The 25,078-nt window shown below is 45.7% G+C and overlaps 1 protein-coding gene across 1 annotated transcript in view; it reads left to right on the top strand.

Annotated features, from left to right (window-relative positions):
• LOC127002318 (T-box transcription factor TBX1-like) overlaps positions 1–25,078 on the top strand; it is a 147,764-nt gene that overhangs the window by 40,849 nt on the left and 81,837 nt on the right. The window lies entirely within an intron of this gene.

The raw sequence follows: 25,078 nt of genomic DNA, 5'->3' as shown, positions 1-25,078 counted from the left end.
GGGGCTTCGTGGTGCAGTGGTTAGCATACTCGGCTCACAACCGAGAGAGCCCGGGTTCGATTCCCGGGCGGAGTGGAAAAATTTGGGCGGCTTTTCCGATACCCTACGCCCCTGTCCACCCAGCAGTGAATGGGTACCAGGTATTAATCGGGGGTTGTGTCCCGTCTCCTGGGGGTCTGTTACCTTCTCCTATAATTCCTTCCCCTTCTGTCTCTCTCCGGCATATGACCACAGATGTTCCCTTCTCCTATAATTCCTTCCCCTTCTGTCTCTCTCCGGCATATGACCACAGATGTTCCCTTCTCCTATATATATAATTCCTTCCCCTTCTTTCTCTCTCCGGTATATGACCACAGATGTTCCCTTCTCCTATAATTCCTTCCCCTTCTTTCTCTCTCCGGTATATGACCACAGATGTTCCCTTCTCCTATAATTCCTTCCCCTTCTTTCTCTCTCCGGTATATGACCACAGATGTTCCCTTCTCCTATAATTCCTTCCCCTTCTTTCTCTCTCCGGTATATGACCACAGATGTTCCCTTCTCCTATAATTCCTTCCCCTTCTGTCTCTCTCCGGCATATGACCACAGATGTTGCGCCGACTAAACGAAACTTTCCAACTTTCACTGGTGTTTGCCTCATATACACACCTGTTCAGTTTGTTCACTCATCCACCAGGCTGTCCGTGAATCAGTTCTTACCTATTTCCCTCCTGAACTAGAATTTATCCAACTTATACTCGTTGCTGCGCGCTCTTGCATAAGTTTTATTAATATAAGCACTTCATGTAATTTGTCCTTATTAATAAATCCTCTCAATCTATTAAGAAGTCAATTAAATCCCCACGCAATCTACATTTTTCCAAAGAATGTGTTTTTTTAATTATTTTAGTCTTTCTCTGTTTAGTGAGTTCTCAAGTTCTCGAATAAATTTAGTCATTTGTCATTTTTATCTGTATCACCGAGAGAGAATCTATTCCTTCTAAACGGCATAATCCAAGCCAGACCTGATTATTGTCTATTACAATATAAGGGTAACTTCTGAGCTCCGGTTGCTACGCTTTTAAAAATTATACCAAAGACTGTTTGCACGGGTTCTGGCAGTAATACAATGATTTCTGGGTTGAAGGTCACACTAACTCAAATCCCTTTCACGGCTGAAGTGCTCGAGAACTGTGTGATTCAATGTGTAATTACTTAGAGAGTTTTTTTCACATCTACATTTGTCGATGTTTTTATTTATTTATTTATTTATTTTTTTTTTTTTACGTTTTCGCTTATGGCGCCGGTAGGCTTTCATGATAGGGCCTGATGGTCGGCCTCAGTCCGTTGTGGTGCAGGCAAGCGTTTATAGTGGCGCCATCCTGCATTGGCTCATTCTGCCCACCAGAACTCATCTTTGATTCTAGACTCTAGAGTCCGGGTTGATAGGTGGTCTTCTGGACAGCATGTGGGTAGGCCCCTTTCGCACGGGGACGCTTATCAGCGCTGCTAAAATTATGCTTCTTTCACACGGGAACACTAAGCAGCGCTTCTCAGCAGCGCTGCAGCAGCGCTACTCACGCGCGACTCAATTTTAGCAGCGCTGCTGAGATGCGCTGCTGAGAAAAGCTGCTTATTCCTCTAGAAAATGTTCTGGGGGAAGCGTCGAATTAGCAGCGCTTCTCAGCAGCGCTGCAAAAATTGAGCAGCGCTACAGTTGAGCGACGCACGCGCTGCTAAAAAAAAAGTGTCGCGGCTGCGCTACGTGTGAAAGCTCCCACTGAGAGCCAGGTATCGTGACGAGCAGCGCTACTTTTTGTGTCCGCCACCGGCGGCGGCGAAGCCAACCACTCACATCCGTTTGCAGCGTTACGTTTTGTGTTCGTGTGTGCGTGTGTCAAAGCCTCCTTTCACCTCCATTATTTACCAGCGGCAGCGCTGCTGTCTACGTGTGAAAGGGGCCTCAGGCCACTCGGCGGTGACTGAAAAATCCCAGCTTGTGGCACCGGGCGGGGCGCGAACCCGTGTCGTCCTGGACGCGGCGCCGTCACGCTGTCCACTCAGCCACCGCCTCCCCATCTTGAACTGCATCACTCATATGTTGGGTGCCTCGTTATTCTAGCGAAAGAATAATAGTATATGATAGGAATGTAATAGATCAATTACAAGTAAAAATAATAGAAAAAGAAACACTGCAGCAGCTAGGAACAGGAGGGGTGAGGCTGGGGGCCTATTGCTGGGGGGAGGCGATAGTCTTGAGCCCCGTTCACACTGTGCCGACTCTGGGCCACGACTACCCACGACTCTAGGGTACACGAGGTCTTGGGTGTTGATATGAAAGGGTCGGGCTTGTCTTGAAAGAGGTCTTGAGACTGTTGCCGAATGCTGCGCCAACGTCGTGACGGTAGTCTACTCAAAGCTCGTAGGTCAGTAGGAGGCTGTAGATAAAAGGGGTATTACGGGGAGACAAGAAAATAAGGGAGAGGTGGAAAAAGGGCTAACAAGAGTGGTTGAGGGGAAGATGTACTGTACGAGGATGCTACGGGCTGTGTACGGGTTGTAAGAGGAACGTAAGTATTGAGGTTGTGGAGAGCAACATGCTGTGTGGGGGAGCTATGTATCTATCTATCTGTGGGGGAGCTATGTATCTATCTATCTGTGGGGGAGCTATGTATCTATCTATCTGTGGGGGAGCTATGTATCTATCTATCTTTGGTTGAGATATGTATCTATCTATCTGTGGGGGAGCTATGTATCTATCTATCTGTGGGGGAGCTATGTATCTATCTATCTGTGGGGGAGCTATGTATCTATCTATCTGTGGGGGAGCTATGTATCTATCTATCTGTGGGGGAGCTATGTATCTATCTATCTGTGGGGGAGCTATGTATCTATCTATCTGTGGGGGAGCTATGTATCTATCTATCTGTGGGGGAGCTATGTATCTATCTATCTGTGGGGGAACTATGTATCTATCTATCTGTGGGGGAACTATGTATCTATCTATCTATCTATCTATCTGTGAACACACACACACACACACACTCACACAAATGGAAAGAGAGAGAGAGAGAGAGAGAGAGAGAGAGAGAGAGAGAGAGAGAATTTCCTATCTAGCCTGTTTTTTCTAGCCTCTGAACATTGGAACATCTGTCTATATTTTTTTCCACCTAGCTGAGCGTCGTCGAGGGTTTTTCTATGGCCCTTGATTCTCCTACCACTTAAAACAGTAAGGTATGTTTTAGAACGTGCCGAGTTTTCATTAAAGTCTACGGTAAGGATGCGGCCACACTGCACTGGGAGGGTAGAGGGTAGCGGGTTGCCTAGCGGGTCAGAGGCAAGAACCAACACATGTTATCTAATAGGAGTGGCCATACAGGACGCGGGTGGCAGGTAGCTTGGAGGAACCCGCTACCGCGTCCTGTATCCACTCCTATTAGATAACATGTGTTGGTCTGCTCTACCCTCCCAGGAAGCCGCGTGCAGTGTGGCCGCACCTCAAGGGCAAAAATAAATATAAAAAAGCCCGAGCCTGTAAAAGAATGTATTGAAGAACAGGCTTTCAGTTTCCCATTTGACTCTTGGACCACCAACCCAAGGAGAACACTCAACCAAAACATGTGCACCGCTCTGTTTCTCGTCCCTCCCTCCCCCAAACACACACACACACACACACACACACACACACACACACACACACACACACACACACACACACACACACACAGACACTCCGGCCCCTTGATTCTACTGCCATAAAAAAGTGTAATGTGGTGTTTTAGGTTATATCTTTTTTAATTTTTTTTAATTGATGTCGTACGTTGTGGACTAGAACTATCGATCACGAGCATCGAGTCTTCAAGTATCTGAAAAAGTTCAATAACGTCGATTACTCCAAACTCTTTGAACTGCAAACCAACTCAAGAACTAGAAATAACGGTTTACCCATTCAGTCGAGTCGATGTAACACAGACATCGGAAGGAGTTTCTTTTCAGACCGAGTTATCCGCCACTGGAACAATCTTCCCTCAGAAGTAGTAAATGCGAATACCATCAACTCCTTCAAATATAGAATCGACCGTCACTTCGCTGCGTCGGGAGGAAACTGAATATCGAGGTGCTTTCATCTGCTCCTCAATATCAAGGTGCTTTCATCTACTCCTCAGTATCGAGGTGCTTTCATCTGCTCCTCAGTATCGAGGTGCTTTCATCTGCTCCTCAATATCGAGGTGTTTTCATCTGCTCCTCAATATCGAGGTGCTTTCATCTGCTCCTCAATATCGAGGTGTTTTCATCTGCTCCTCAATATCGAGGTGCTTTCATCTGCTCCTCAATATCGAGGTGCTTTCATCTGCTCCTCAATATCGAGGTGCTGTCATCTGCTCCTCAATATCGAGGTGCTTTCATCTGCTCCTCAATATCAAGGTGCTGTCATCTCCTCATTATCGAGTTGCTTTCATCTGCTCCTCAATATCGAGGTGCTTTCATCTGCTCCTCAATATCGAGGTGCTTTCATCTGCTCCTCAATATCGAGGTGCTTTCATCTGCTCCTCAATATCGAGGTGCTTTCATCTGCTCCCCAGGCCCCAAGTGGCTGTCGAGCAGATTAAATCACCAAAGCGGGCAACCTCGTAATGAGCCAGTAGGCTTTCTGTTGCCTGCATGTCCATGTTTCCATGTTTCCATGTATATTCTTTTGCCTTTCAATTCCTCTTTTGGCTCGTGGACCACCAACTCAAGAAGAACACTCAACAAGAAAATGTGCACCACTTTGTTCTCGCCCCGTCCCCTTCACTCCCCGCCTCACCCACTCCCCCGACCCACTCCCCGGTTCCCTTCAGTAAGCCCTTGCCCGGCCACTGCGCATCCCTCAACACAGCCTGCGTGGTTGAGTGGCACCGTTCTGTCAGGCTGTGTTCTTTGATTTTTTTTTCGTGCAACGACTCCGTTTTCTTTTAGTCATCACCATCACGACCCATTTGCTTGCTCTCGACATTACTCCAAGTTCAGTGAATACAAAAGTCTGGTATTTAGGGCCAGTTTCACAGTTCCCCATGACGGGTTCGTAAGCTCCCAAACCAATACCAGAGCCTTCGAAATTTCCTTGTATAGTGTCTGGTGTTTGTATTTAAGTTCACAAATTTGATGAAACTATACAGGAAAAGTCTTGTGTATTTAGTGTGGCATCGAAGACCTCCCCATTTTGGATTGTATGGGATTCTATAGTTTGGTTCGGGCTGTTACGAAGACACTGTGTTGGACTGTGAAATCGGCTCTCAGTTTTCTTTTAGTCATCACCTTAAAGACCCAGTTGCTTGCTCTCGACATTACTCCAAGTTCAGTGAATACAAAAGTCTGGTATTTAGGGCCAGTTTCACAGTTCCCCATGACGGGTTAGTAAGCTCCCAAACCAATACCAGAGCCTTCGAAATTTCCTTGTATAGTGTCTGGTGTTTATATATTTAAGTCCACAAATTTGATGAAACTATACAGGAAAAGTCTTGTGTATTTAGTGTGGCATCGAAGACCTCCCCATTTTGGATTGTATGGGATTCTACAGTTTGGTTCGGGCTGTTACGAAGACACTGTGTTGGACTGTGAAATCGGCTCTCAGTTTTCTTTAAGTCATCACCTCCACGACCCATTTGCTTGTTCTCGATATTAATGCAAGTTCAGTGAATACAAAAGTCTGGTATTTAGTTATGCATTAGGGAAGAAACGCCAACCCATGTGGAGCTTATTGCGATCGTGACATTGTAGATATCGGAAAACTGTCCAGCTTGATTAAACAACACAATGGCAATACAATGGTTCGTCTTTACATAGATTGTCCCTCTTTTATCTTGCTATTTTTCCCCTCTTTTCTTCCTCTTCCATTTCTATTCCCCTTCCCTCTTCTTCCTCCTCTTCCTCCTCCTCCTTCCTCCCACTGTTACTACTACTACTACTACTACTACTACTACTACTACTACTACTACTACTACTACTACTACTACTACTACTACTACTATTATTATTACTACTACTACTACTACTACTACTACTACTACTACTACTACTACTACTACTTCTCCTTCATAGTTCTCATAGAAATTCCACTCTCTCATCCTCTTCCTCTTCTTCCTCCTCCTCCTCTTCTTCTTCTTCTTCCTCCTCCACCTCCTTACATTCACTATAAAGTGCCCAAAAATTACATTGCTCTGCATATAATTAAGCATGGATTACTAATGATCCCTAATAATAAATAAGTATAGTAGCTCTCAACTTCAAAGACCAATATCATAATCCTTCCTTACTGTGAGGTGGGTAATGACACTCATGGCAGAGTCACGCGCTCAAAGTCATGCCCACCGTCCAAAACACAGGGAGGGTGGGCATGGAGGGGTGTGGCTGGGAGAGTGGGCATGGCGGGGTGTGGCTGGGCGGGTGGGCATGGAGGATGTGGCTGGGAGGGTGGGCATGGAGGGATGTGGCTGGGAGGGTGGGCATGGAGGTGTGGCTGGGAGGGTGGGCATGGAGGGTGTGGCTGGGAGGGTGGGCATGGAGGTGTGGCTGGGAGGGTGGGCATGGAAGGATGTGGCTGGGAGGGTGGGCATGGAGGGATGTGGCTGGGAGGTGGGCATGGAGGATGTGGCTGGGAGGGTGGGCATGGAGGGGTGTGGCTGGGTGGGTGGGCATGGAGGGGTGTGGCTGGGAGGGTGGGCATGGAGGGGTGTGGCTGGGAGGGTGGGCATGGAGGGGTGTGGCTGGGAGGGTGGGCAGGGAGGGGGTGGCTGGGAGGGTGGGCATGGAGGGGTGTGGCTGGGAGGGTGGGCATGGAGGGATGTGACTGGGAGGGTGGGCATGGAGGGGTGTGGCTGGGAGGGTGGGCATGGAGGGGTGTGGCTGGGAGGGTGGGCATGGAGGGATGTGACTGGGAGGGTGGGCATGGAGGGGTGTGGCTGGGAGGGTTTGGGTGGAGGGGTGGGGAGGGAGGGGTATGGCTGGGAGGGTGGGCATGGAGGGGTGTGGCTGGGAGGGTGGGCATGGAGGGGTGTGGCTGGGAGGGTGTGGGTGGAGGGGTGGGCATGGAGGGGTGTGGCACAGAGCTTGTCGAGGGGCAGGTTCTTGGCCGCCCATCTCTCCCTTTCCTTAATGATGTGAGTGTCGTTAGGGCGGACCGGCGGCATTAGGGTGGCTGTCTCCCCCCCCCTTCCTCTCCCCCCTTCCCCCCTCCCCCGTACACACATGATACGAGGTGACGGGTAAACAAAAGAACACCCAATACTTCCCCTCCCCACTATCACCCCGCCTCCCCTTCCTTCCCTTCGCTCCCTCTTCCTCCCCTTTCCTTTCATTAGGGGGCTTCGTGGTGCAGTGGTTAGCACACTCGGCTCACAACCGAGAGAGCCCGGGTTCGATTCCCGGGCGGAGTGGAAAAATTTGGGCGGCTTTTCCGATACCCTACGCCCCTGTCCACCCAGCATGCAGTGAATGGGTACCAGGTATTAATCGGGGGTTGTGTCCCGTCTCCTGGGGTCTGTTCCCTTCTCCTATAATTCCTTCCCCTTCTGTCTCTCTCCGGCATATGACCACAGATGTTCCCTTCTCCTATAATTCCTTCCCCTCCTGTCTCTCTCCGGCATATGACCACAGATGTTGCCTTCTCCTATAATTCCTTCCCCTCCTGTCTCTCTCCGGCATATGACCACAGATGTTCCCTTCTCCTATAATTCCTTCCCCTCCTGTCTCTCTCCGGCATATGACCACAGATGTTCCCTTCTCCTATAATTCCTTCCCCTTCTGTCTCTCTCCGGCATATGACCACAGATGTTCCCTTCTATAATTCCTTCCCCTTCTGTCTCTCTCCGGCATATGACCACAGATGTTCCCTTCTCCTATAATTCCTCCCCTTCTGTCTCTCTCCGGCATATGACCACAGATGTTGCGCCGACTAAACCAAACTTTCCAACTTTTTGCCTTATTCTTGTTTCTCGTCTCCCATTTTTATATTTTCATTTTTCCACCCCTCCACTTTCTCTTTTCTTTCATTTTCCATATTGTTACTTTTCCTCTAATTCCCTTTCTCTTTCCTTTTATTTTTATTGTGCCTCGCCTCTCATCTCGATCATTCTTTTCCTCATCATTCGGTTATATAATTAACTTCACGTCTCTGTGTCTGGGTTTCCCTATACATTGTTTCCCTCCTGTGTAGTACCTGTCCCCTCGTCTTCCCTCACTCCATGGGTCGTTATTTCCCTTCTCTCTCCCTCGTGGACCCTTATGTCTCCTCATCATTCCTTCACGTTCCCTCCTCCCTCACTTTCCCATCCCCTCATTTCCGTGCTCACGCCATTAAGTCTCCCTGGCCCTGTTCCCTCAAGCCGCGCCATCTTTGCCCATCCCTCCCAGCACCTTTCGGCTCTCACAACACACATTTCCATAGGCCACAGAGGAGAACAGTCAGGTCCTTATCAGTGTTTTACGCATTCATGGTGTAGAAGTCTTGACAAACTATCCCTTGGCTCATAGAACTACCCAGGGAAGCGCGCACAACCTCCACGAAAGGCTTATCAGGTGTGTGTGTGTGTGTGTGTGTGTGTGTGTGTGTGTGTGTGTAAGCCTCGAAAATTTGTCTGGTATTATAAGACTCGCTTCTCACATCAACTATTTCTAAAGATCAAAGAGGGGGTCAGTCGGGTTCTAATGAGTGTTTTCTTAGGTTCATGGTACAGAGGAAGGGTCACACTACCACCAGGGCCTTAAAACTACTCCTGGAAATGCCCACAGCTCCTAGGAAAGCCTTGTTAAATGTGTGTTTCTTCAGGTTCACGGTATAGAAGAAGGGTCAGTCTAGCACCAGGGCCTTAAAACTACTCCTGGAAATGCCCACAACTCCTACGAAAGCCTTGTCAAATGAGTGTTTCTTTAGGTTCACGGTACAGAGGAAGGGTCACACTTCCACCAGAGCCTTAAAACTACTTCTGGAAATGTCCACAACTCCTAGGAAAGCCTTGTCAAATGAGAGTTTCTTTATATTTACGGTACAGAGGAAGGGTCACACTTCCACCAGGGCCTTAAAACTACTCCTGGAAATGCCCACAACTCCTAGGAAAGCCTTGTCAAATATGTGTTTCTTCAGCTTCACGGTATAGACGAAGGGTCAGTCTAGCACCAGGGCCTTAAAACTACTCCTGGAAATGCCCACAACTCCTAGGAAAGCCTTGTCAAATGTGTGTTTCTTCAGGTTCACGGTATAGAAGAAGGGTCAGTCTATCACCAGGGCCATACAACTACACCTGGAAATGCCCACAACTCTTAGGAAAGCCTTGTCAAATGAGAGTTTCTTCAGGTTCACGGTATAGAAGAAGGGTCAGTCTAGCACCAGGGCCATACCTGGAAATGCCCACAACTCCTAGGAAAGCCTTGTCAAATATGTGTTTCTTCAGCTTCACGGTATAGACGAAGGGTCAGTCTAGCACCAGGGCCATACAATTACACCTGGAAATGCCCACAACTCCTAGGAAAGCCTTGTCAAATGAGAGTTTCTTTAGGTTCACGGTACAGAGGAAGGGTCAGACTTCCACCAGGGCCATACAACTACACCAGGAAATGCCCACAACTCCTGCGAAAGCCTTGTCAAATGAGAGTTTCTTTAGGTTCACGGTACAGAGGAAGGGTCAGACTTCCACCAGGGCCATACAACTACACCTGGAAATGCCCACAACTCCTAGGAAAGCCTTGTTAAATGTGTGTTTCTTCAGGTTCACGGTATAGAAGAAGGGTCAGTCTAGCACCAGGGCCTTAAAACTACTCCTGGAAATGCCCACAACTCCTAGGAAAGCCTTGTCAAATGTGTGTTTCTTCAGGTTCACGGTATAGAAGAAGGGTCAGTCTAGCACCAGGGCCATACAACTACTCCTGGAAATGCCCACAACTCCTAGGAAAGCCTTGTCAAATGAGTGTTTCTTTAGGTTCACGGTACAGAGGAAGGGTCACACTACCACCAGGGCCTTAAAACTACTCCTGGAAATGCCCACAACTCCTACGAAAGCCTTGTCAAATGAGAGTTTCTTTAGGTTCACGGTACAGAGGAAGGGTCAGACTTCCACCAGGGCCATACAACTACACCTGGAAATGCCCACAACTCCTGCGAAAGCCTTGTCAAATGAGTGTTTCTTTAGGTTCACGGTATAGAAGAAGGGTCAGTCTAGCACCAGGGCCATACAACTACTCCTGGAAATGCCCACAACTCCTAGGAAAGCCTTGTCAAATGAGTGTTTCTTCAGGTTCACGGTACAGAGGAAGGGTCACACTACCACCAGGGCCTTAAAACTACTGGAAATGCCCACAACTCCCAGGAAAGCCTTGTCAAATGAGCGTTTCTTCAGGTTCACGGTATAGAAGAAGGGTCAGTCTAGCACGAGGGCCATACAACTACACCTGGAAATGCCCACAACTCCTGCGAAAGCCTTGTCAAATGAGTGTTTCTTTAGGTTCACGGTATAGAAGAAGGGTCACACTACCACCAGAGCCTTAGAACTACTCCTGGAAATGCCCACAACTCCTAGGAAAGCCTTGTCAAATGTGTGTTTCTTCAGGTTCACGGTATAGAAGAAGGGTCAGTCTATAGCACCAGGGCCATACAACTACACCTGGAAATGCCCACAACTCCTACGAAAGCCTTGTCAAATGAGTGTTTCTTTAGGTTCACGGTACAGAGAAAGGGTCACACTACCACCAGGGCCTTAAAACTACTCCTGGAAATGCCCACAGCTCCTAGGAAAGCCTTGTTAAATGTGTGTTTCTTCAGGTTCACGGTATAGAAGAAGGGTCAGTCTAGCACCAGGGCCTTAAAACTACTCCTGGAAATGCCCACAACTCCTAGGAAAGCCTTGTCAAATGAGTGTTTCTTTAGGTTCACGGTACAGAAGAAGGGTCACACTACCACCAGGGCCTTAAAACTACTCCTTGAAATGCCCACAACTCCTACGAAAGCCTTGTCAAATGAGTGTTTCTTTAGGTTCACGGTACAGAGGAAGGGTCACACTACCACCAGGGCCTTAAAACTACTACTGGAAATGCCCACAACTCCTACGAAAGCCTTGACAATTGAGAGTTTCTTTAGGTTCACGGTACAGAGGAAGGGTCAGACTTCCACCAGGGCCATACAACTACACCTGGAAATGCCCACAACTCCTGCGAAAGCCTTGTCAAATGAGTGTTTCTTCAGGTTCACGGTATAGAAGAAGGTTCAGTCTATAGCACCAGGGCCGTACAACTACTCCTGGAAATGCCCACAACTCCTGCGAAAGCCTTGTCAAATATGTGTTCTTGGGCGGCGAAATGTCTTGTAAGGCGACCCCAATTGAGAATATGAAGCCCGCCCCGCTGTCCCTTGCCTCCCCTCTCCCCGCCCTCCACAACCTCTTGGCGGGAAACAATTTGTCACGTGAAGTCACTGTTTGGTGGCCCTCAGCGTTAAGATTAATGACTTGTATAATAATTAGGTTTTTGATAGTGATGATGATGGTGATATCTATGATGATGGTGACGCTTTCGTAAAAAAAAAAGGTTCTTGACAGTATTTAAGGTTATTTAATACGGAGAGAGAGAGAGAGAGAGAGAGAGAGAGAGAGAGAGAGAGAGAGAGAGAGAGAGAGAGAGAGAGAGAGAGAGAGAGAGAGAGAGAGGAGGAGGAGGAGGATAGAATGAGTAGACACATAGAAGAGAAGAAGAAAAAAAAAAGTAACGAAAAGAAAAGAAGAGGAAGATTAAAGATTAGGAGGAGGAAGAGGAGGAGGAGGAGGAGGAGGAGGAGGAGGAGGAGGAGGAGGAGGAGGAGGAGGATAGAATGAGTAGACACATAGAAGGAAGAAGAAGAAATAAAAAAAAGTAACGTTAAAAGAATGAAAGGAAGATTAGAAAAAAGAGGAAGATTAGGAGGAGGAGGAAGAGGAGGAGGAGGAGGAGGAGGAGGAGGAGGACAGAAGGCTGCAGTAGCACTTAATGGCGACCTCCCACACATCACACCTCCTCATTACCTCTGGGTGGCCTCCTCCTCCTCCTCCTCCTCCTCCTCCTCGTCCTCCTCTCTTTCAGTCTCCTTCTTCCCTTCCTCTTACTTCACATTTTCTTCTTCATTTTTCTTGTTCTTCTTGTTCTTCTTGTTCTTGTTCTGCTTCTTCTTCTTCTTCTTTTTCTTCTTTTTCTTCTTCTTCTTCTTCTTCTTCTTCTTCTTCTTCTTCTTTTTCTTCTTTTTCTTTTTCTTCTTCTTCTTCTTCTTCTTCTTCTTCTTCTTTTCTTCTTCTTCTTTTCTTCTTCTTCTTCTTCTTCTTCTTCTTCTTCTTCTTCTTATTCTTATTATTATTATTATTATTATTATTATTATTATTATTATTATTATTATTATTATTATTATTATTATCATCCAGAGAGAGAGAGAGAGAGAGAGAGAGAGAGAGAGAGAGAGAGAGAGAGAGAGAGAGAGAGAGAGAGAGAGAGAGAGAGAGAGAGAGAGAGAGAGAGAGAGAGAGAGAGAGAGAGAGAGAGAGAGAATTGTTTTCTTATTTGTGTGTGTGCAATTCACCTCGGCCTGATCACTAGTTGGACTCGCAATCACCAACAAGTACCCTCCTGACATGAGCATACTCAAGCTCATTATAGTCGATCGGTGGGTACTGCCAGGACCTGTATGTGTGTGTGTGTGTGTGTGTGTGTGTGTGTGTGTGTAAACCTCCAATGAGAGCTCACTCGACGACCATATATAGCGCGGAAAGATGCTTAGTTGAGCTTAAGCGAAAACAACAACAGTGGAGCACGTACGACCCATGATGTTTGTTCCTACGATGGCACCAAGCATGTTCCACGGAGGAATGTTGTGTTGCGTTTGTCCTGTGCGCTCCGGCTCTTGTGTGTTTTGGGGGGATTTATCGTGCTTTCAATATCGTCACCTTCGTAAACAAACCGCCCAAGACATTATTTTCTACTTTACAGGAAATCAGAAAAGAACTGTCATCATCTCATTTGGCTTAAGGTTTAGGCAGAAATGAAAAGGGCAATTCTAGAACACTCAAACCCTGAATGACGAAGGCAACTATACAGAAGCATACTTAGAAGCATGTTCCACGGAGGAATGTTGTGTTGCGTTTGTCCTGTGCGCTCCGGCTCTTGCGTGTTTTGGGGGATTTATCGTGCTTTCAATATCGTCACCTTCGTAAACAAACCGCCCAAGACATTATTTTCTACTTTACAGGAAATCAGAAAAGAACTGTCATCATCTCATTTGGCTTAAGGTTTAGGCAGAAATGAAAAGGGCAATTCTAGAACACTCAAACCCTGAATGACGAAGGCAACTATACAGAAACGGGCGTCACAAGTTGAAAAATTGATGTAGACAAAAACCTGGAAATCGCTGGAAAATGACTTAGGCGATTACTTTATGAGAGTGACGATATATAACGCCGCATTACTAAACATTTCGTCTCCCAAGTTCACATATTTGACAAGGCTTTCATAGGAGTTGTGGGCATTTCCAGGGGCAGTTTTATGACCCCAGTGTTAGTTTGACCCTTCCTCTGTACCGTGAACCTGAAGAAACACACATTTGACAAGGCTTTCGTAGGAGTTGTGGGCATTTCCAGGGGCAGTTTTATGACCCCAGTGTTAGTTTGACCCTTCCTCTGTACCGTGAACCTGAATAAACACACATTTGACAAGGCTTTCCTAGGAGTTGTGGGCATTTCCAGGGGCAGTTTTATGACCCCAGTGTTAGTTTGACCCTTCTTCTGTACCGTGAACCTGAAGAAACACTCATTTGACAAGGCTTTCATAGGAGTTTTGGGCATTTCCAGGGGCAGTTTTATGACCCCAGTGTTAGTTTGACCCTTCTTCTGTACCGTGAACCTGAAGAAACACACATTTGACAAGGCTTTCATAGGAGTTGTGGGCATTTCCAGGGGCAGTTTTATGACCCCAGTGTTAGTTTGACCCTTCTTCTGTACCGTGAACCTGAAGAAACACACATTTGACAAGGCTTTCATAGGAGTTGTGGGCATTTCCAGGGGCAGTTTTATGACCCCAGTGTTAGTTTGACCCTTTCTCTGTACCGTGAACCTGAAGAAACACACATTTGACAAGGCTTTCATAGGAGCTGTGGGCATTTCCAGGGGCAGTTTTATGACCCCAGTGTTAGTTTGACCCTTCCTCTGTACCGTGAACCTGAAGAAACACACATTTGACAAGGCTTTCATAGGAGTTGTGGGCATTTCCAGGGGCAGTTTTATGACCCCAGTGTTAGTTTGACCCTTCCTCTGTACCGTGAACCTGAATAAACACTCATTATAACGCGATTGATCCCTCTTTGACCTTTAGAAATAGTTGATATGAGAAGCGAAAGTGTCTAAGAAAAGCGACCATAGTTCCGCACTCTTCCTTTCGGCTTTCACAACAAATAATTTCAGACGCTACAAAGGAAATTAGTCGAGTTTTCAGGAGTGTTTTTTTACATTCATGATGCAGAGTAGCGAGTTTATTTTTATATTATTGTTTCCTTTTTTTGTGCCCTTGAGCTGTCTCCTTTGTTGTGAAGAAAAAGAAGCCTTGTCAAACTATAACTAGGCTCATAAAACTACTCATGGGAATACTATGGGTAGGCGGTGGCTGAGTGGTAGCGTGCTGGGCCCACATTCGCCACGTGATGGACGACGCGGGTTCGAATCCCCACGCTACCACCTGGGATTTTTCAGTCACCGCCGAGTGGCTTAAAACTACCCACATGCTGTCCTGAAGACCACCCATCAACCCGGACTCTAGAGGAAACCGTCCAAGTGAATCAAGAACGAGTTCCGGGGGGCAGCATGAACCAAGAGAAGATGGCGCCACTATAAACACTTGCCTGCGCCATGACGGGCTGGGACACAAAAAAAAAAAAGTAGAGAGGCAGGAAATAGGAGTAATAAGATATATAGGAAGATGACGAACAGGAAATAAGTGTCGAAATAGTTTCCATAGACTGAATACTTCGATGTTGTTTTAGCCTTTTTTCAGCTTCCTCCATCGGCCTAAGTTTTTGCTCTTCTGTATAAACTCTTTTCTCCTCACCTGTTTTTATATGTACATTTTTCAGTCACTGTTTGTTCATTTCCTCTCATGTATACTCTCTCTCTCTCTCTCTCTCTCTCTCTCTCTCTCTCTCTCTCTCTCTCTCTCTCTCTCTCTCTCTCTCTCTCTCACACACACACACACCCAAAATCCTTCTTTCCTTTGTTTCCTTCCTTTTTTTCTCCTTTCCCTCTCATGTATACTCTCTCTCTCTCTCTCTCTCTCTCTCTCTCTCTCTCTCTCTCTCTCTCTCTCTCTCTCTCTCTCTCTCTCTCTCTCTCTCTCTCTCTCTCTCTCTCTCTCTCTCTCTCACACACACCCAAAATCCTTCTTTCCTTTGTTTCCTTCCCTTTTTTCTCCTTTCCCTCATGTATCTCTCTCTCTCTCTCTCTCTCTCTCTCTCTCTCTCTCTCTCTCTCTCTCTCTCTCTCTCACACACACACACCCAAAATCCTTCTTTCCTTTGTTTCCTTCCCTTTTTTCTCCTTTCCCTCTCTCTCTCTCTCTCTCTCTCTCTCTCTCTCTCTCTCTCTCTCTCTCTCTCTCTCTCTCTCTCTCTCTCTCTCTCTCTCTCTCTCTCTCCTTTTCTTCTTCCCCTTTTTCTCCCTTCCCTGTATCCCGTCACGACCATTCATTCCTCCTCCTCCATCATCGCCTCTCCCTCCACCGCGCCGTCTCACTGCTCCGTTCTCCCCCGCCCAGGTCCCGTCCCTCTCGTCTCCCCTTCCCTCCCTCCTCCCCGCCGCTAAATTAATGTGCCGTCGCCCTTATCGCCTCCTCGACGGGGAAGCAGCGATTACCTTCCTTGCCTCGTGCCCACGGACAGCACACAGGGAGATAGACGCGTGCAAGAGTTGGGGAGTGACGGGTGTTTAGTTCTGGAGTTGTATTGTGTTAAGCGAGTGATTGTTTGACCTACTAATATCATTGCTCCTGTTTTTGTATTGCTGGGGCTACTACTACTACTACTACTACTACTACTACTACTACTACTACTAGTGTTAAGCGAGTGATTGTTTTACCTACTAATATCATTGCTCCTGTTTTTGTATTGCTGGGGCTACTACTACTACTACTATTACTACTACTACTACTACTACTACTACTAGTGTTAAGCGAGTGATTGTTTGACCTACTAATATCATTGCTCCTGTTTTTGTATTGCTGGCGCTGTTACTACTACTACTACTACTACTACTACTACTACTACTACTACTACTACTACTACTACTACTACTACTACTACTACTACTAGTGTTAAGCGAGTGATTGTTTGACCTACTAATATCATTGCTCCTGTTTTTGTATTGCTGGCGCTGTTACTACTACTACTACTACTACTACTACTACTACTACTACTACTACTACTACTACTACTACTACTACTACTACTATTTCTACTATACAAAAGGGAAAGGAAAGCAAAACACCACCACGTCACCTTCGAGAAAGAATGTAGGGAGTAGCGGAGGAGGAGAAGGAGGAGGAGGAGAAGGAGAAGGAGGAGGAGGACGGGAGGAGGAGGAGGAGAGGAAGAGGAACAGCACAGCAATGGAGGAATCAGTGTCTCCAGATGGTCGCCACATCACCAACATCCCCACTTCTCTCTCTCTCTCTCTCTCTCTCTCTCTCTCTCTCTCTCTCTCTCTCTCTCTCTCTCTCTCTCTCTCTCTCTCTCTGCCACGAGCCATGCAAGTGACGGTACATTGCTCTTTTTAAACCTTTTTTTCTTCTTTTTTTTATAAGAATCGCATTAGTGTTATTGCTTTTGTTTGCTCTGTTGACCTGTTGAAGGATTTATTAGTGTGCGTTAGTTTGTTTGTTGTCGTTGTTGCTTGGTGGTGGTGGTGGTGGTGGTCGGGGGGGGTCGGGATAAGCCCTTACGATTTGTTTGTTTGCTTGTTAATGCTTTCTTTTCATTACTGTCTAGTGCATAACTGGTTGCCTTGCTCTTTTAATTTAACCACGTATATATTTTTTTTGTTTATACATTTTTTTTCCTTAGTGCCATATACATGTTCTTAATTTTTTTATTTTTTACGTCGTGGCCTATTGCGCCGGTAGGCCTCTTCCCGGTGGATCCCGATGGTCGGCCCAAGGCTTCTTCCCGGTGGGGCCTGATGGTCGGCCCAGCCCGTTCTGGCGCAGGCGAGTGTTTATAGTGGCGCCATCTTGCACTGGCTCATGCTGCCTTCCCGGAGCTCATCTTTAATCCTAGAATCTAGAGTCCGGGTTGATAGGTGGTTGATAGGTGGTTTTCAGGACAGCATGTGGGTAGTTTTAAGCCACTCGGCGGCGGCTGAAAAATCCCAGCTTGGCGGCACCGGGCGGGAATTGAACTCGCGTCGTCCTGAACGCGGTGCCGGCACGCTATCCATTCAGCCACCGCCTCCCCTTTGCCCCATTAGGTTAGCTTTTTTGGTTCATGAATCTTCTCTATTTTGCTTTCCTCCTCTCTATATTTTTCTTCCTGTACAATCAGTCCAGTATTTCGGATGTGTTTATATTTTTTCTTCTTCCTTAATCAATTGTCTTTAACTTAACTGCTTCTCACCTTCTTTCTGGTTAACTCTTTAATTTTTGTTCATTATTATTTTTCCTCTGTTTTTTTTACCCTATTTCTCTTGTTATCATCCATGTAAGATTATTGCTTGTTTACGCTTTTCTTTTTCACATTATTGTCTCCTCCTTAACCCGGTAGCTGCGGGGATAATGTTTCTTAACCCGGTAGCAGCGACGGGCCAAATTTGTGGCTTTACCGTGTACCAGCGACGGGCCAAATTTGTGGCTTTACCGTGTACCAGCGACGGGCCAAATTTGTGGCTTTACCGTGTACCAGCGACGGGCCAAATTTGTGGCTTTACCGTGTACCAGCGATGGGCCAAATTTGTTGCTTTACCATGTAGCAGCGACGGGCCAAATTTGTGGCTTTACCGTGTACCAGCGACGGGCCAAATTTGTTGCTTTACCATGTAGCAGCGACGGGCCAAATTTCTGCCATGATATAAACCTCATAAAATGAAATGGTTTCCGTGAGTGATGATTCTTTCTCATTATTTTGCTTAACTCGTTGCCTTTTTTGAGGTTAATTTTTTTCATCTTTATTTTTCTTGCTCTGAACTTTTTTTTCTTTTTATCTTGTACTTCACTTTATTGTCTGTTTTTGTTTTCCTTCTTTATCTTTTTTTTTCTCTCGTCTCGTCTTTTTTTGAGTTGACTTTTTTATCCTTTTTGTATTTTCTCGCTCATTATTTTTTTTGGACCATTCATCTCAGATTTTTGTTCGTTTATATTTTTCTTCTTTATTCCTTCTATCTCTCCTATCTCTTGTCTTCCTCATTAGGGATAACTTTTTTTTTCCTTTTTCATTGTTCTTCTTGTTTTGTCTCTCTTTTATTTCTGCATCAACCATTTGGGATTATTTTTTTCATTATTCTTTCCTTCTTTATCTTATCATCTTATCGTATGGAGTGTGCATCTCACGTGTGGGGGGGCTCCACTCACACAGCTCTCCTTGACAGAGTGGAGTCAAAGGCTCTTCGTCTCATCAGCTCTCCTCCACCTACTGATAGTCTTCTACCTCTTAAATTCCGCCGCCATGTTGCCTCTCTTTCTATCTTCTATCGATATTTTCACGCTGACTGCTCTTCTGAACTTGCTAACTGCATGCCTCCCCCCCTCCCGCGGCCCCGCTGCACACGACTTTCTACTCATGCTCATCCCTATACTGTCCAAACCCCTTATGCAAGAGTCAACCAGCATCTTTACTCTTTCATCCCTATACTGTCCAAACCCCTTATGCAAGAGTCAACCAGCATCTTCACTCTTTCATCCCTATACTGTCCAAACCCCTTATGCAAGAGTCAACCAGCATCGTCACTCTTTCATCCCTATACTGTCCAAACCCCTTATGCAAGAGTCAACCAGCATCTTCACTCTTTCATCCCTATACTGTTCAAACCCCTTATGCAAGAGTCAACCAGCATCTTCACTCTTTCATCCCTATACTGTCCAAACCCCTTATGCAAGAGTCAACCAGCATCTTTACTCTTTCATCCCTATACTGTCCAAACCCCTTATGCAAGAGTCAACCAGCATCTTCACTCTTTCATCCCTATACTGTTCAAACCCCTTATGCAAGAGTCAACCAGCATCTTCACTCTTTCATCCCTATACTGTCCAAACCCCTTATGCAAGAGTCAACCAGCATCTTCACTCTTTCATCCCTATACTGTCCAAACCCCTTATGCAAGAGTCAACCAGCATCTTCACTCTTTCATCCCAATACTGTCCAAACCCCTTATGCAAGAGTCAACCAGCATCTTCACTCTTTCATCCCTATACTGTCCAAACCCCTTATGCAAGAGTCAACCAGCATCTTCACTCTTTCATCCCTATACTGTTCAAACCCCTTATGCAAGAGTCAACCAGCATCGTCACTCTTTCATCCCTATACTGTCCAAACCCCTTATGCAAGAGTCAACCAGCATCTTCACTCTTTCATCACTATACTGTCCAAACCCCTTATGCAAGAGTCAACCAGCATCTTCACTCGTTCATCCCTATACTGTCCAAACCCCTTATGCAAGAGTCAACCAGCATCTTCACTCTTTCATCCCTATACCGTCCAAATTCCTTATGCAAGAGTCAACCAGCATTTTCACTCCTTCATTTTCTATATCGTCCAAATCCCTTATGCAAGAGTCAACGAGCATTTTCATTCCTATACCGTCCAAACTCCTTATGCAAGAGTCAACCAGCATTTTCATTCCCTCATTTTTATACCGTCCAAATTCCTTATGCAAGAGTCATCCAGCATCTTCACTCTTTCATCCCTATACTGTCCAAACCCCTTATGCAAGAGTCAACCAGCATCTTCACTCTTTCATCCCTATACTGTCCAAACCCCTAATGCAAGAGTCAACCAGCATCTTCACTCTTTCATCCCTATACTGTCCAAACCCCTAATGCAAGAGTCAACCAGCATCTTCACTCTTTCATCCCTATACTGTCCAAACCCCTTATGCAAGAGTCAACCAGCATCTTCACTCTTTCATCCCTATACTGTTCAAACCCCTTATGCAAGAGTCAACCAGCATCGTCACTCTTTCATCCCTATACTGTCCAAACCCCTTATGCAAGAGTCAACCAGCATCTTCACTCTTTCATCCCTATACTGTTCAAACCCCTTATGCAAGAGTCAACCAGCATCGTCACTCTTTCATCCCTATACTGTCCAAACCCCTTATGCAAGAGTCAACCAGCATCTTCACTCTTTCATCCCTATACTGTCCAAACCCCTTATGCAAGAGTTAACCAGCATCTTCATTCTTTCATCCCTATACTGTCCAAACCCCTTATGCAAGAGTTAACCAGCATCTTCACTCTTTCATCCCTATACTGTCCAAACCCCTTATGCAAGAGTCAACCAGCATCTTCACTCTTTCATCCCTATACTGTCCAAACCCCTTATGCAAGAGTCAACCAGCATCTTCACTCTTTCATCCCTATACTGTCCAAACCCCTTATGCAAGAGTCAACCAGCATCTTCACTCTTTCGTCCTTCACGCTGGTAAACTCTGGAAAGAAAGAAATTGACCCCTCTTTTTGGCCACTCCTTCGACTTCTGTTCAGGAGCAGTGAGTAGCGGGCTTTTTTTTAATATTTTTTTACGCCCTTGAACTGTCTCCTTTGCTGTAAAAAAAAAAAAAAAAAATCTGGTCGGTCTTCTATATTGGGTTAGTTTTGTTCTTTCTCATTATTCTCCTTGTTTCGTTATTTTATTTTATTTTAACATCATCCATTTAGATTATTATTTGTTTTCTTGTTTTCCTTCTCTATCTCTTTGTGTCTTGTCCCGTTGTCTTCCTTATCTGGGTTCATTTTGTTTCTTTCTTCTCATTCTTACTTTTTATTTTTCCCTTATTTTAAGATCATCCATTTAGATTATTATTTGTTTTCTTGTTTTCCTTCTCTATCTCTTTGTGTCTTGTCCCGTTGTCTTCCTTATCTGGGTTCATTTTGTTTCTTTCTTCTTGTTTTTCCTTCTCTATCTCTTTGTGTCTTGTCCCGTTGTCTTCCTTATCTGGGTTCATTTTGTTTCTTTCTTCTTGTTTTTCCTTCTCTATCTCTTTGTGTCTTGTCCCGTTGTCTTCCTTATCTGGGTTCATTTTGTTTATTTGTTCGTGTTTTTGCTTCTCTCTCTCTATGTGTCTTGTCCCGTTGTCTTCCTTATCTAGGTTAATTTTGTTTCCTTCTTCTTGTTTTTCCTTCTCTATCTCTTTGTGTCTTGTCCCGTTGTCTTCCTTATCTGGGTTCATTTTGTTTCCTTCTTCTTGTTTTTCCTTCTCTATCTCTTTGTGTCTTGTCCCGTTGTCTTCCTTATCTGGGTTCATTTTGTTTCTTTCTTCTTGTTTTTCCTTCTCTATCTCTTTGTCTTGTCCCGTTGTCTTCCTTATCTGGGTTCATTTTGTTTCTTTCTTCTTGTTTTTCGTTCTCTATCTCTTTGTCTTGTCCCGTTGTCTTCCTTATCTGGGTTCATTTTGTTTCTTTCTTCTTGTTTTCCTTCTCTATCTTTGTCTTGTCCTTGTCTTCCTTATCTGGGTTAATTTTGTTTCTTTCTTCTTGTTTTTCCTTCTCTATCTCTTTGTGTCTTGTCCCGTTGTCTTCCTTATCTGGGTTCATTTTGTTTCTTTCTTCTTGTTTTTCCTTCTCTATCTCTTTGTGTCTTGTCCCGTTGTCTTCCTTATCTGGGTTCATTTTGTTTCTTTCTTCTTGTTTTTCCTTCTCTATCTCTTTGTGTCTTGTCCCGTTGTCTTCCTTATCTGGGTTCATTTTGTTTCTTTCTTCTCATTCTTACTTTTTCTCTTTCCCTTATTTTATCATCATCCATTTAGATTATTGTTTGTTTATGTTTTTCCTTCTTTATCCAATTGTCTCGTTTTCATACTCATTTGGATTAACTGTTTTCCTTTTCCCATTATTACTGTCATTCTGTTTCTTTTCCTTTTTCACACCATAAGATTATAATGCTTAATCTTTTCTTCTATACCCAGTTGCCCCTTTTTTGTTTTTCTTTTACGTTTCCGCCTATTACGCCGGTAGGCTTGCTTGTGGGGCCTGGATGGTGTTCGGCCCCAGTTCGTCATGGCGCAGGCAAGTGTTTATAGTGGCGCCATCTTCTCTTGGCTCATGCTGCCCCCCGGAACTCCTTCTTGATTCTTGGACGGTTTCCTCTAGAGTCCGGGTTGATGGGTGGTCTTCAGGACAGCATGTGGGTAGTTTTAAGCCACTCGGCGGTGACTGGAAAATCCGAGGTGGTAGCGTGGGGATTCGAACCAGCGTCGTCCATCACGTGGTGAATGTGGGCCCAGCACGCTACCACTCAGCCACCGCCTACCACGTTTCTTTCTCATTTGGGTGAACTTTTTTTCTTCATCGTTATTCTTCTTGCTGTGTCGTTTTCTCTATATTTGTACCAAACATTTGAGACTATTATTTGTTTGTGCTTTCCTTCTATATCTTTTTGTCTCTTCCCTCGTTCTTTCCTCATTTGGGATAACCGGTATCAGGACGCCTCTCCTCCCGAAACTGACCTATCTTTCGGCCACCTCTTTGGATTCTTTTTAGGAGCAGTGAGTAGCGGGCTTTTTTTTTTATTAATGTTTGCTTTTTGTGTGCCCTTGAACTGTCTCCTTTGCTGTAAAAAAAAAAAAAAAAAAAAATCTTATTGCTCATTTTGCTTTGTCCTTTATTTTTATTTACACATCCTTTTTCGATAATCATTTGCTTTGCTTGCCTTCTTAATCTTTATTTCTCATTTGGGTGAACTCTTTTTTTCTTCTCGTTCTTCTTCTTATATTTTTACGTCATCCTTTTTATATTATTGTTTTCTTTGGCTTTCCCTCGCTATCTTTTTGTCTGTGTCTCGCTCCTTCCTCATTTGGGTTAATATTTTTGTTCCTCATTATTCTTCTTATATTTTTACGCCATCCATTTTATATTATTGTTTTCTTAGGCTTTCCCTCGCTATCTTTTTGTCTGTGTCTCGCTCCTTCCTCATTTGGGTTAATATTTTTGTTTCTCATTCTTCTTCTTATATTTTTACGTCATCCATTTTATATTGTTGTTTTCTTAGGCTTTCCCTCGGTATATTTTTGTCTGTGTCTCGCTCCTTCCTCATTTGGGTTAATATTTTTGTTCCTCATTAATCTCCTTGCTCTTTCTTATTTTTCACGTCACCCATTTTTGATCATCATTTGGTTACGTTTTCTTTCCTTAACTTTTTGTCTCTTCCCTCGTTTCTTCCTCATTTGGGTTAATATTTTTGTTCCTCATTAATCTCCTTGCTCTTTCTTATTTTTCACGTCACCCATTTTAGAGCATCATTTGGTTACGCTTTCTTTCCTTAACTTTTTGTCTCTTCCCTCGTTCCTTCCTCATTTGGGTCACCTGTTTTCTTTCCCATTCTTCATTTTGCTTTGTATCTTTTTTTTTCTTGCGTTTGCGTCGCTAATCTTGATGTGTCTTCCCTTTCCCTCGTCCGTCTTTGGGAGTCTGTTGGTGTGTGTCATCTCTGCTCATTAGTGGCGTTGCATTTTTCTTTTTATTACTCCTCGGCTGCAGTTGGCTGGTCCCCGTCTTCAACTCGTATCATTATCTCTCTATCTCATCGTCCTTTTGTCAAGTAATTTACATCGTCAACGGGGAGGCGGTGGCTGAGTGGTTAGCGTGACGGCCCCGCGTTCAGGAGCTCCAGGAGGGACGCGGGCCCCACCGGGAAGAAGCCCTGGGTCGACCATCAGGCCCCACCGGAAGAAGCCGTCGACCATCAGGCTGGTCGACCATCAGGCCCCAACGGGAAGAAGCCTTGGGTCCACCATCAGGCCCCACTGGAAGAAGCCTTGGGACCATCAGGCCCCACTGGAAGAAGCCTTGGGTCGACCATCAGGCCCCACCGGGAAGAAGCCTTGGGTCGACCATCATTCCACTGGGAAGAAGCCTTGTCGACCATCAGGCCCCACCGGAAGAAGCCTTGGGGGTCGACCATCAGGCCCCACTGGAAGAAGCCTTGGGTCGACCATCAGGCCCCACCGGGAAGAAGCCTTGGGTCGACCATCAGGCCCCACCGGGAAGAAGCCTTGGGTCGACCATCAGGCCCCACCGGGAAGAAGCCTTGGGTCGACCATCAGGCCCCACCGGGAAGAAGCCTTGGGTCGACCAACAGGCCCCACTGGAAGAAGCCTTGGGTCGACCATCAGGCCCCACCGGAAGAAGCCTTGGGACGACCATCAGGCCCCACCGGGAAGAAGCCTTGGGTCGACCACCAGGCCCCACCGGGAAGAAGCCTTGGGTCGACCATCAGGCCCCACCGGGAAGAAGCCTTGGGTCGACCACCAGGCCCCACCGGGAAGAAGCCTTGGGTCGACCACCAGGCCCCACCGGGAAGAAGCCTTGGGTCGACCACCAGGCCCCACCGGGAAGAAGCCTACCGGTGCAACAGGCCGCGAAATAATAAAGAAATAAAAATAAATCACGTATGCTTCCTCTCTCGCATACTTTCCTTCCTCTTATCTCTTTCCTTGTCCGTGTCTTTCTGTCCCCTGCTGTGTGGTGTCCATGTGTAAATCTCCTCTCCATCCTTTCTTTTACCAGCTGTTGTTGTAACGTCGCCTCATTGCTCTCTTGTTGGTGGTGTGTTTTGACTGCCCCATGTTGAGAGGATTACTGTGTTGCTGCTTATTCCTTATGTTTATATGTATTTTTTTTCATTGCAGTTTTTCTTGTCTGACGGTGGTAGTGGTGGTGGTGGTGGTGATAGTGGTGACATTGGTGTAGCTGTCAGTGGTGTTTGTGGTGCTATTTCAAAGGTTTGGTTGCTCTGGAAACTTTTTTTTTTACGTCACGCCGGTAGGCTTCTTCCCGGTGGGGCCTGATGTTCGGCCCAGCCCGTTCTGGCGTAGGCGAGTGTTTATAGTGGCGCCATCTTGCATTGGCTCATGCTGCCCTCCCGGAGCTC

This window comes from Eriocheir sinensis, chromosome 23, assembly GCF_024679095.1.
Source record: "Eriocheir sinensis breed Jianghai 21 chromosome 23, ASM2467909v1, whole genome shotgun sequence".
NCBI classification, from domain to species: Eukaryota; Metazoa; Arthropoda; class Malacostraca; order Decapoda; family Varunidae; genus Eriocheir; species Eriocheir sinensis.
The sequence above is the reverse complement of the archived record's forward strand: the minus strand, read 5'-3'. Positions and strand labels throughout refer to the sequence as shown.